Here is a 7,693-nt window from a genome sequence, read left to right on the forward strand (position 1 = left end):
CCTTATTACTTCACATTGTCCAAGATCTAGAGTTTTGTCCCGAAATAAGTCTATCAACTCACAAAATGTGTTGCTTTTATGAATCTTAATCACTCTCTTGGTATGTTCCTCGTCCGAATATAGTAATATATTAGGCACAACCAGTGGTTCATTTGGAATGGGCTGTTAGAGGGGCGGCTCATTTAAAGAGATTATCAAATCTTGTGGCTCATTTGAAGGAATCAGTTGGAATGGTGTCTCAACACGGTCCTCTACAAAGTTAAACAAATTCTGAACTAAATCATTTGATGATTCATCATCATTTTCAATTGGACTTACTGGCAAATTTAGCGGCAATGTTTCATTATAACTGTCAACTGATATATCATGTGGCACTATATCTGCATATGGATTCAATGCCACCAGCATCATATTATTGCCAGAAGGTTGACCAGAAATGACAAAAGTATCATCTTCATTAACTCTTAGCTGGACTGTTTGTGGAGTTAATGATGAAGTCTCTGAAGGTGAATCATTTGATGGATTAAATTTATCAGAAGACAAGTTAGCGCCTTTGCCTGCAGCTGCAGTTGAAACGTGTTTATTTACTTGTAGTAATTTGGGATCAGGTAAACTATCATCAGATGGAGATTCCATTTCAGAACAGCCCACAGCAGTTGTTGGTAACTTCTTGCTGTATATGTAAAATCGTAGAAGTTTTGATCCTGTCAAAGTATATAGGTCTCCAATTGTGCAATCATTGTCCATTCTGTCTCCCATAAAATTTCTGACTTCATATTGAAATTCTGTTACTTTTCCTCTTTTCGATTTGCCATTCAGGAAAAATACCTTCTTCCCATGTTGCAGGATATCATCCTGCCTCCAGGTCTTACGTGCATTGATGTATCTTGCGCCTCCACCATTTGGTGTCCTGACTTGACGATATTCACTACTTCTGTAATCGTAATCAAACCACCCAATTTCAATCTTCCTCTCGTGCTTTTTGGCATTGTCATTTCCTTTGAGCTTTTCACTTCTGTTAGTGGGTCTTGTGTCCTCTTCATGGGCATTTTTTCTTTTTTCTTTCTTTTGTTCTCTTTTTCATAGGAACATTTGCTGTCTTCCTCACTGACATTGTGGTCACTGTCTGATGACTTATCATGTTTCACTTTGCGTCCCATTTTTTCCCTAAATTTATGGAACAGACCTTCTGTTCTTTGATTTTTTTTAACATTTTGTACTTTTGTCTTAAAATGACGTTTTGCTGCATGGATATCTCCATAACTTATCATAAGGAACTTGTGCAGGTCGGTATGCAGTCATGTCCAGCAAAGTCTGGGGATTGACCTACAAAATTATAAAAAAAATAATAGAATTATTGCATGTATGAGCCAGCACCTTAAACTGTTATAGTGGTTGTGTAAGTGTGAGTTACTGGACAAATGATACCAGAGCATTTGTTTTGTGACAAAGATTTTGATAGGACAATCATGGAAGTCTTCCATGGGACAATGTAATATATCATTACCGGTAATCTAATCTATGACAGATGACAAATGATGGTAGCGTGATAGCTCACATGACCATGATGACCCTTTGCTTCAGGTGAGCAAAAACATAATACATAATCAAATTGAACAATCGATGCAGTATGTTACCATAAATAGTTGAGCAATCTAAGATTTGTTATTTTTTATTGATAATATAACAATTGTAGTTTTCCTCTCAGGTCAATACAAGGTTATTATATGCAAATGCCAGATGTATATCAACATTGGACTTTGGCCTGTAACAAGTGTTGATATTCATTTGTCAGGCAGATACAATCTCTCATCATATACGTCATGCCTTATACAGTGCTTTTTGCACATGTGTAACGATTGGAAGGAGACAAGCCGTATTTGCAAAACCTGGACTGATAACCCTGTACCAGCCCAATGACGTCACTACCCAGGCTAATATGGCCGTATCAACCAGGGCAGAAAATCCATATCAGCTTCCAATGTTATTCTACCTTATTGTCGGAAGAATATGATGAATAGATTAATATATGGGTAAATCCATATCAGCATGACTATCATCTCTCTTCCCATATCGGCCCTCGACTACGTCTCAGGCTGATATTGGAGTCTTGGGATAATAACCGGGGCGATATAGATTTACCCATATATTAAGCTATAAGTATTGACCAGAGAGAAAAGCTATAATTGTAGAAATAATTTCAGTTGGGAAAACTGACATTTACAGGTCTATTACCCCTAATATAACACATTCTTGTTTTTTCAAATAAGTACAACTCTTATTAAGAAGTAAGAAAAAAAATACATTTAAATTTATGTATATGTACCGTCACTAAATAATAAGTAATTATTCAGATTAGAACACAGATTTGTTTATGTAACACTAATCTTCCCTTTCAATTCTATAAATGTAAATGGCATGACCCCTTAGGGTGTTCATTTAGCAATTTGAATGTATAACAATTAAAATAACAATTCACTTATGCCCGCGTCACACTGTCCCGATTTTTATATACGATGGACACCCGAATGCGAAAATTGTAAGTTCGTACGAAGTTAGTCCCGATCTCTTTAAAATACCCAAAAGTGACCGAAGCAAGTACGATGAATAACGAAGTCTATACGAGGGTGCCGAAAGTATATACGATAGCAAAAGATGGACATACGAAGGTTAACCGAAGACGGTATTAAAGTATATGATTCATAAAATGTCTTATAACTTTTGATTGAAAAGAGACACGCAAGTTCGGTTTGTTGTAAAGTCATATTCATAGGTGATTGCTTGGATAAGCATTTTTTTATTTTTTAGTATAATAGTCCAAGATATGGCCAAATAGGCTGTCCACATCTCCAAGGTCTATTTTTTAGTAACGGCAGCCATGTTTTTAGGAAAATGGCTATGTGTGACACAATTTTTTAAGAAGATATACCATAAAGAGGATTATGGCAATGTTTCGTCAAAATCCCTTTAGTGGCTTCATACTTTTGATAACTTAACAGATAAACAAAATGGACATAATGATGTCGATAACAATCACTCTATGTTACTGACCCTGTATTTACTCTATACATTTAATTCAGCTCTCCACCTCAGGCCTTACATATAAAAAAGAAAGTGTGGTGTTATTGTCAATGAGACAACTCTTCACAAGAGACCAAATGACTGACACAAAAGTTAATCACTATAAGTCACCGTACGGCCTCATACAATGAGCAAAGCCTGTACCGCATAGTCAGCTATAAAGGCCCCTAAAGGACATGTAAAACAATTCAAACGAAAAAACTAACCGCCTGATTAATGTTAGTTTATCAACAACATACATGTACAGTGACTCTTACAGGAGGTAACATATACATCACTGTGCTTAATGTTACCCACAGCAAAAGATGGCGGACTCTTTTAACTCGTTGATATCTAATTCATACAAAATCTACCTTTTGCAAGGTTTTTCATGCAGTATGTAAATATTTATAGGATTCTTGAATAACGAAATCTACATTTACTTGTTAATTTTGAGTTCACTAAAGCGCAAGGCCCGACTTTAAAAAATGCATGACATCCCTAACTTTTTTTATCGAATCTCAGCAGACTGTCTGTAACTTTATTTTCAGATGTGGGTAACTTTTGATTTCAAAATTTTAAGAGTTATAATTTCAACAATTAAAGGATAATAAACACTATGAAACCCCTTATTTGTAACCTTCACGGCTGTTTATAATGGTCATTCACCACCAAATGTGATTGAATTATAAATAGCATCATACTTTTTTTTTTGTAAGGGTTTGTGGAACTTGATCCTGGCCATTTGTGTCTGTGTTTTCACTTTTATTGATTACTGTGTGTCTTGTAACCGTTTTTCGCTTTGGACCATGGTTTTGTCATGCTGTTTTACATTTTGGAGTTTAGTTGTCTGTTTATTTACTCACCCCTCTCTTTCTTTTTTTAATGTTTATTTTGGTGATTACTCTTTGACGCGGCTCGGTATTTATACATCCCGCTAGTTAGTTATAGTGTAATGGTTTCCTAGTATGTTTTGTATTTTTCCCCTGTATAGTATCAGAGATTTTTAATATAATTGTTTTTGTTTCTAATTAGTGGAAATGAGTGTCTTTTGAATATACTCTTTATGGCTGAACCTTTAATAATTGTCATGTGACTTTTTTTTATACATTATTACGATATGGATCAAAATAACCAAGAGAAAAGAGAACATATCCAATAGCTATCCTGGGGTAGCCAGTATACAAAATCATATCAGAGTTTTACGGATTTATCATTATTTTTTTCAAATTATAATCCCGATTTTGTCTTTCATCAATACAATGAATTATATCATACTAGAAATCTACTTCATTTCTGATTATATATTCGATGCATTCTCAATTTTATGTTTTAACTTTATATCCACGTATATCGATTCTTTGAATGTTACGGACATCCCTATTGGTAAAATGAAAAGATTTAGGACAAGTTTTTTTGAAGTTGCAGACAGCCTAAGTCATATGTAAGTGTTTTCGAAACTCGTGCTGTGATTGTTTATTTTTTAGTATTTAATCACCTGTTAAGATAAGGAGTTTCCCTAAACGATTGATACAACTTTTCAATTTGAGTGTTTTAAGTGATGCATTCATTCATGGTATTGTTATCATATAGAAGACAAATTTCGTACTGACGAAAGGCATCTCCATCTTGGGCTGTGGGTAACTTAAGTCGTTTAAGCACAGTGTACATGTTATTATAGTCATGACAGTACATTAATGTCAAAACCTGGCATTATAATGTAGTATTGTGTATTAAAATGTGAATATACATGTAATAATGATAATGTACCTTCTCTTCTCTAATTTTTTGTATTGATTCATCTGATGCATGTCGATCTTTTAGAAACTGAATCACTTCACAGTAGTCATCCATTTCTTTCTGTAAAACAAAGACAAATTTCAATATGATCATTACAAATCAAGAGTAATAACAAAATTACCGAACTGATGAGCAAAAATCCAGGGCAGTAGTCAATAAATAAAAACAATCAAATTTAAAAAATCGATAAATAACGCTTATCAGGGGCAACAACTCTTCCACGGAGAAAACACATACCTTTGAATTCAATAGACAACTTTCGAGTTCGATGCATTTCCGTCAAAAACTCTGGTTTTAGTGAACGTCATTTGTGCGTTTAGGGGCGTCGTCACTTCCATTCCAATGTTGAGCGAGTGGTTGGAAAACTATAATTCTATATTGTACGAATCATTCGGCAAATTGAATTCTCAAAATTGACAATCAACACTGCTGTCATTAGGGAATTGCCAGTAAGTACCTACAGAGCAACCATTATTTCTAGTTTATCCTGCGCAATGACAATCACTAAGACGCTTGATGAACGTAGATAGTGCAGGGATACAGGCGACCCCCTCTATCTGGTAAATGACGTCATAAAGGCGTGCATAATTGACGAGTTTTTGCCGGTGACGGATGAACTCGAAAGTGGTCTATTAAATAATATTAAATCAGACCGCTGCGCAGAAATATGGAAATTCGCCAAGAATGGGAGAAAAGATGTTCCCCATTTGAGAAACAGATAATCGTATGGAAAACTTTACTTTAGTTTTAGGGTTATGGCTGATTAAGTAATACTTAACCAGGCCTGAATTAAACATGCTTACATGTACTTCAGACTATTTCATATTCACGCCGGGTATTCTGGCACACGGAACCGCAATATCCATAGCACAGAGTTCTAGTTCTGTAGGTCAGTAGTGAGAATGTGGATCTAGGGAGTCCTCTGCTTTCAGTGATTGACGGAACCGGGATGGCACATAGAACGTGGACATGTCACAATGAATGCACACTAACTGTCTGTGTGTAAAATCTGGACAGAAAGGACCGTAGGCAAATAATACTCTGTTGAGTCAGAAAATTTCAGTGTGTGAAATTTTATTTATTTTTTGCACACATCGAAACAAAGCATTTTGTTCTCAAGATACAGGAATTTACAGTTAATCCAGCTATTTTGGATAAGGGCAGAACTGTTGCATCCATGGACCATTTGATTTTTCAGGGGGGGGATTGGTTGTCTTTTCATGTGGACCCAGATTTTTTTTTCGGCAAACTTACGGCCAGGATAATTTTATCTAAGAAAAAATTAAATGGTCTGTACCTTGGAGGCCAAATTTTCTCTTTGAGCATGTTGAGATCAGTTTATTCCACCCTTCCTGGACAAATAATTTTTTCCCTCAAATTTCAGGATATTATAAATATTTATTTCCGGACAAGGCCCCCTGAAGTTAAATGGTCGGTCCTTTATTTGAACTTGAATCCGGGTCTGTTTGCTCTAATTCACGTTGCCCTAGGACCTGTTCACTCTACTTCTTGTTCGTCCTATTTCGTCCTAGGTCTGTTCACGCTGATTTTTCATACATGTTTCATATATTTTATTGTTTGTTGGAAATTTCACCAACTTTTTATCTTGTTTTGCTGTATATTTTCTATCATTTAATTCATCTGTAAGTTATATAATCTCTGTGATACAATTTTATTGTATTGTCTAACATGTCTAAATTGTTTTACATGTATATACGTTTGTGTGCTTTGTGATTTTTTTTCCCTTCATAAATTTGTTTTACTGTATTGAGACTTTAAATCAAGGTGTGCCTTGACTTATCGCGTTCTGTATTTGCTTACATTTATACATTTTATTCATTAACTCAGAGAGAACAGACACCATGTATTTCCTCTTCATATATACATGGTTTTACATTACTAATTTTTGGTGCCCTTTATAGCTTGCTGTTCCATGTGAGCCAAGGCTCCATGTTGAAGGCCGTACCTTGACCTATAATGGTTTACTTTTATAAATTGTTATTTGGATGGAGAGTTGTCTAATTGGCACTCATACCACATCTTCCTATATCTATCATGTCTATGTATATTTATGTTACAGTGAATTTATATAATCAGGGATTATGTAGAATCCCTGATTTTTCAGGGAATATGTAGAATCACTGAAATCATTAGTAATTATATATAATCCCTGAAAATGACTGATTTTACACTTACTGAACATTTGAATGATTATTCTACAAACTCCCTAATATTATTTCAGGGATTATCAATAATTTAAGATTCCTTTGTTTGATAATTTTTTTGAATATAATAAGACAAATTATAATTTTTTTCTTTCATATTCCTTTCCAAATGAGATAAATCTGCTTTAAAACACAAAAGGTGATCTTAAAGTCATATGAAACCAGTGAGTGGTGAAAAATAATGTTTATCCAATTCTTGAACCAATGCATGTATATATCATAAACTTAGAACTCTGTGCACATGGAATGCATGGTGCACGATTTTGTCATTTTTTACGCAAATATATCGTATAATCGTCAATTGTTTTTCTCTCTGTCTGTTATGATTTAACAAATATGGCTGCTCACTAAATGCCGTGTTTTAAAGCCGAAGTTTACCGATTGTCACCTTATAGTAAACAAATAACAAAAAGCATGGGTATTGAGCACATTTTAACATGTACAATTAGATAATTGTTTATTTTAATGACAGACCCTTGCGTATTGCGATCACCGGATTTTTACGAGGAGGGTTACGCTCAGGTCACTAAGCATATGGAAAATATATCGGCGAATTGCTTCCTGGAAGCAAGCAATTAAAAATTAAAGAACCTTAGTGAGCACGCTCA

Source organism: Mytilus galloprovincialis, chromosome 9 (assembly GCF_965363235.1).
Source record: "Mytilus galloprovincialis chromosome 9, xbMytGall1.hap1.1, whole genome shotgun sequence".
NCBI lineage: Eukaryota > Metazoa > Mollusca > Bivalvia > Mytilida > Mytilidae > Mytilus > Mytilus galloprovincialis.